This window comes from Octopus bimaculoides, chromosome 2 (assembly GCF_001194135.2).
Source record: "Octopus bimaculoides isolate UCB-OBI-ISO-001 chromosome 2, ASM119413v2, whole genome shotgun sequence".
In the NCBI taxonomy this organism is placed as follows: Eukaryota; Metazoa; Mollusca; class Cephalopoda; order Octopoda; family Octopodidae; genus Octopus; species Octopus bimaculoides.
This window is the reverse complement of record NC_068982.1, coordinates 92,054,453-92,060,476: the sequence shown is the minus strand read 5'-3', so window position 1 is coordinate 92,060,476 and position 6,024 is coordinate 92,054,453.

Below are 6,024 nucleotides of genomic sequence, written 5' to 3'. Positions count from 1 at the left end.
TCAAATGTTTTTTCGTTCAACTGTATATTGTTTTTTTGTGCCCACTGGGTTACTTCACATAGGTGCGATTGAAGCATTGTTCGATCCCTTAATGACTTTCTGGAGCTTAGAGTCATCTGCAAATGTTTTAATGGTGCTATGTTCAATGGAATCGGCAATGTCATTGATATAGATAATAAAAAGAAGTGGACCCAGCACAGTACCCTGTGGGACTCCACTGATGACTTTTTTTGGTCTTGAGTTGATGTCATCAACCACAACATACTGGGTCGTGTTTGTTAGGAAATACCTAATCCATTGAAGTAGCTTTCCACCATCACCAGCGTTGGATAGTTTTCCTTAACAGCATATTGTGGTCGACTCTGTCAAAGGCCTTGCTGAAATCAAGGTATATGACATCCGCATTGGAGCCCTCACTTAGTGCATTTAAGATGTCATATATATATATATATATATATATATAGATATATATATCTTTCTATCTGTCTCTCTCCGTCTCTTCTGTTTTTCTCTACCCCACTCTTCCTCTTTCTATGTTTGTTTACTCTCTTTTTAACTTATTCTCTTTCCTTTTCTGTCAATTCTCTTTTAATCCTCTTGTCTATGAGTCCTCCCCTCTCTCTATATCTATCTTTCTACTTTTCTGTCTGTCTGTCTATTTTACTTTTACTTATCATCTCCCACTCTTATTCTTTCTGTTTGTTTACTCTCTCTCCTACTTATTCTCCTCTTTCTATCAGTTATGTCCTCTTTATATATCTATCTTTCTATCTGTCTCTCTTGCTTTCTCTCTGTCTCTTCTGTTTGCTTTTCTCTCTCTCTCTCTTTATGTTTGTTTACTCACTTTTCATCTTATTTTCCTTCCCTTTCTGTCAATTCTCTGTCTCTACCCCTGTCTTTTCATTTGCATTTTCTTCTTACATTCTTCCTCTTTCTACTGCTGTAACTTCCTATCTTTCTCTTTTACATTTCCTACTCTATTTCCTGAACATGCTTTACTACCCATTCTTTCTTCTCTATTCTGCCTATTCCTCTCCACCTTACAACACTAGAAAAGTTAAACTGCCCACTGGGTCGTCTTCTCCCAGGTTATATCTTGTCTCTTTCCGGTGATCATTGCCAGGTCAAATTGAATGAACACTATGTCTGAATTCTCATTAATTCATTAAATTAGTCCTTTTATTTCTTTTTACTGGGCTCAAGGGTAACCTGAATAGTGTGGAGGGAAGTACAGGTGTTATTATGTGAGGAAACGTGGTTGCTTTACTTTTTAGAAATACCAGCCAGATTGCCCTCAAATCACTTCCTACAGGGGAAGTAGAAGTGATGCATTTGATGATGTATTTCTAAATTTACTGTATCAGAAATACAGAATGGCTGGTCAAGCTGAAACATCTTTATCATGGGTCTGCTAGCTCAGGAGTGGTTAGGGGCTAAATAATCAGATATGTTTTAATATACATCATAAAATAAAAATTAAAAATCAGTGGTGGCCTTTCCCTCATAAAAACCAACTATCACCTCAATATGGTTTGGAGGTGAACCAGAAATTGAGCTAACAATGGTACTTGAAGGATAATCTAAATAATAAATGATATAATATAATCTTAAAAAAAAAAAAAACAAGAAATTTAAATGGAAAAAGTTTCCTGTTTTACAGAAAAAGGTTTCAACAAAATGTTCAAATCTTAAATTTTTCTAAAAAAACTTGTTTTACAGAAAATGGTTAAATAAAATGTTGAGCCTTCAAAAGTTAGAAACTAGAATTGAAAAAATAAAAAAAGCTATAATTGGCATTTTGCTGCACTTTTTGAAATGTTCATCTCATTAGCAAGCACATCTTATTTCCAAAAGGAGTAGGTGGGGGGAATACCATCTTTTATTAACAAATGAAGATTAACTACATCATTTCCTTTAGAAGCACAAGTAGAAGAATTTAATGGGGATTAAGGATAGAAGACATTTAATGGAATGGAGGAAAGAAGAGAAAAAGAAGTGGAGGAGGAGAGGAGAAACATGAAACAAAGGTAGTTTCAGAAAGAAGGATAATGAGTTATTCAAAGAGGAAAGATAGGAGGTGAATGATGGATGAAGAAGAGAAAAGGAAAAGAAGAAGAGAGAAAGAAGTAGCATGAAAGAAAGATAGGTCTGGGAAGAAAGATAATGACCCAGATGAAGAGAAAGGATTGAAAAATGTAATGGAGGAGAGAAAAGGAAAAGAAAGAGGAGGAAGAGAAGCATTTATTATTAAAACTATTTGTTTTTTTAAAGTGCAACAAAATGCCAAATAAATTTCTTATATTTTTTATTCTAGTTTCTATCTTTTGAAGGCTCAACATTTTACTAAACATTTTTCTGTAAAACAGGAAATTTTTTCCATTTAAACACATATATATACTTCATTTTTATATTTGGTTTGCAAGATTCTTTGTGTGAATCTGTGTGTTGAAATAAAATTTGTGTCTGCAGAGAGTTGTACTGCCTTAATATCTAACAAACTCACCAGTTCAATTTCCACTCATTTATTATATTTTTTTCTTTTCCAAAATTTCATTGCTTTTGCAACTTTGTCAATGGATGTTGACTGTCCATTATCGGAGCTGCATTCCTTTTGTCAGTTTGTGTGCATATGTGTGTACCAGTGTGCATGTATACTTGTGTATGCACTTATGTATGTATGCATGTGTGTATGTATGTATTCTGTATATTCATGTGTTTGTGTGTGCGTGTTTGTGTGTGCATGTTTGTGTGTATGCCTGTCTCCTTGTAAGTGTGTGTTTGAGTGTGTCTACGTGTATGAGTTTGTGCGATTGTATGTGTGTCTGTTATGTATGGATGTGTTTCCATATGTGTCTTTGTGTGTATGTGTATATGGTCATGCACTTTTGTCTCCTTTTGTGTGTGAGTGTACGCGTGCACGCTTGTCTGTCTATATTACCTATGTACCTATCTATCTACTTATCTATGTATCTATCTGTTTACCTATATATCCGTTTACCTACCTGTATATATATATACACATATTTGCCTACTTAACAGCCTACAGGCAAATGTATCTATGCATGTATATTATGTTGGTGCTGGGGTAGAGACTGTAAACAACAAAGTGCAGCTCCTCCACTTCTATTTATGGCCATAACTACACAACAGTTCCCCACAGAATTTGTTTCCTAACTTTCAGAAAAATGGATATATTTTAATGAAATTTCATACAAAAACGTTTCAGATGGTTTAGATTTCAATTACATCAAAATTTGTTGTGAAAAACATGTTCCACAAGTTGGAAGAGCAGTTTTGGAAAATTCAAATGATTTGGCTTAGATGGGAGAGAAAAAAGGTTTCAACAACAAATTCTAATATAGCTGGAATCCACACCTTTTGAAGCATATTTGTAGAAAATTTTATTTTAAAATATCCATTTTTCCTTTAAGTTATGAAGAAACAAATTCGGTGGGGTACTGTTGTGTAGGTATGCCATATCTGTAAAAAGCAATATGGTGAAATCAATTGAAATGAAATGAAACTCATGATATATTATCAATTTTATTTGATGTTTTCAGCAGTCAACATAGAAATAAACAAACAAATAAACTTTGCTTTATATATGTGGTGTTATGGGCTGTGATGAGCTATGTGGTGTTGGTGTAGTTATTTGTAGTCGACATTCTGGTGGAGGGGAAGATGTTGTGAGCCCTTGTGGACACGGGCTGTATGACGACCCTGATGACTCCAGAAGTGGTAGAGATGTGGAGTGGAGAAAGCAGTGTGAGGGCAGTCGACAGAAGAGAGGTACACTGTGAAGGCATTACAGATGCACAGATTGTGGTGCAGGGAACAAAGCTGATGCTGCAAGCAATTGTAGTTGGCCACTTGGTGGACGAGATTGACGTGGTGATGGGGATGGATACAATCACCCGTTTAGGAGGTGTCACTGTCAATAAGGCCGGTGTAACATTTGGGGTTGCGGGGAAACCATGTATAGTGAGACTGTGCATTGGTGAGAACCACAAAGAAAACTATGCTGTGCACACCATTGAAGACCAGGACTTTTGTGCTGTCTTCAATGGCCAGAGGTGGACAGTGGAGTGGTACTGGAAGGGAGAGCCCCTGACGTTAAAAAATAAAGTGGGCTGCTATCAGCATACTCTGAAAGGAGATGCCAGAAGCAAGTTCAAGGGGGAGGTGGAGCGGTGGATTAAGGAGGGCATATTGATCCCTTGGGAAGAAGAAGTAGAGAGCGGAGTCCTGCCACTGATGGCGGTGGTACAGCCCACAAAGCATAAGGTCAGGCCAGTACTTGACTTCCAAGAGCTGGATGACCACGTATCATGTCATACAGGCGAGGGTGGAGGCAGATGACAGGGGCCTCCACAATCATCGATTTGAAGTCGGCCTACCTGCAGGTACATGAGGCTGAGAGACTGTGGAAGCATCAGTTTGTCAGTTATAAGGGCCAGACATACTGCCTGACTGATTCAGCCACTGTGCTTGGTTGGGTGACGGCAGTCATCACCAATGAGTGGAGGGTGCGAACCAAAGGGGCCACAGAGATGTTGGTAAAGCATCGATTGAGGATACTGTGTGAACTGACCGCTGAGTTCGATCTGAAGCTGAGCGTGATCTTTGTGCCTTCTGAGAAGAACAGGGCAGACGTCTTGACCAGGGTAAAGCGAGCCTGGTTACAGGTGCCAGAGGATGCAGAGCAGGCTGTGGCTGCAGTATGCTGTCTGAGTGACTCGGAGTTGAGGAGACTTCATACTATGCATCACATGGGAGTGGACAGGACGTTGTTCCTAGCCAGGAAAGTCGACTCTGATGTAACAAAACGGAGCGTGCAGAGAGTGGTTAGCAGCTGTGACAGGTGCCAGTCCATTGACCCTGCTCCGGGCGTACATGAGGCAGGAAGTATTCCAGTGGACCACAACTGGAAACGACTGGCAGTGGACATAACACACTATGGGCAGGGGATGTACCTCTCAATAGCTGACTGCGGACCGGGGTGGTTGACTATATGGAGGGAGATGAAGGGAACCACAGAGGAAATCACGAGAGTATTAAATGGGATATTCCTGGAACGAGGCCCCTTGGATGAGTTGTTTCTGAATAATGGCACTGCATTTTGCTCGGAGGTGCTGAAAGAAATGCTTGATGGGTGGCAGGGCAGCATACCGGCCAAGTGGAAATGGATTGGTGGAAAGGAATCATCGTTCCATCAAGACCATAGCAGATTGAGACCACATTTCACCAATCGAAGCCATATTTTGGTACAATATGTCGCTCAGGACAGGCTGAGGAGTCGGTGCCATACAGGGCAATATTCAGGTACGAGTGGAGGCATCTGTGTACTGCATCAATGTGACCCGGGGGAGAGGAAGAGCACGCCTTTATGCAGGTTGGGGAAAAAGTTTGGGTAAAGCCCCCAAATGCACAGTGTACATCACAATAGGGAAAGGGAACAATAACCTCCATCAATTCAAAGAACAACGTCTCTGTCGATGGTATGCCATGCCATGTTTTGGATGTGTGGAAGATTGTCAATGCCTCAGAGGGTGAAACCAGCAGCAGTGGGCAAGAAGATGAAGACAGCAACAGTAGGCAAGATGATGAAGCCAGTAGCAGCATGCCAAGAACTCAGGCCAGTCCCGGGGTCACACAGCGACCACAGAGAGAGCGGCACCCTCCTCCCTGGTTGGTTGATTATGAAACCAGTTAAGGTGTGAGTTTGAGAGCAAGGAGTGAGTGGAAAAGCCGGTTGAATGATCTGTAGATCAGGGTGGCATGTGGTATTGTAGTGTTATGGGCTGTGATGAGCTATGTGGTGTTGGTGGAGAGGATTGCAGATGAGGCAAACGGAAGTGAAGACTGCAGGGGCCGGCAGAAGACCCACGGTGGCATGCGTGGGCACAAAGCACATGCGGGCACTTCGAAGAGTGATGGTGCGTGTGAAAGGTTGTGTTTTTATCTGGTCAGTGATCGCTCATCCCGCCATGGTCAACAGGTAAGGTCTCTGTATTTCTTTCTCCC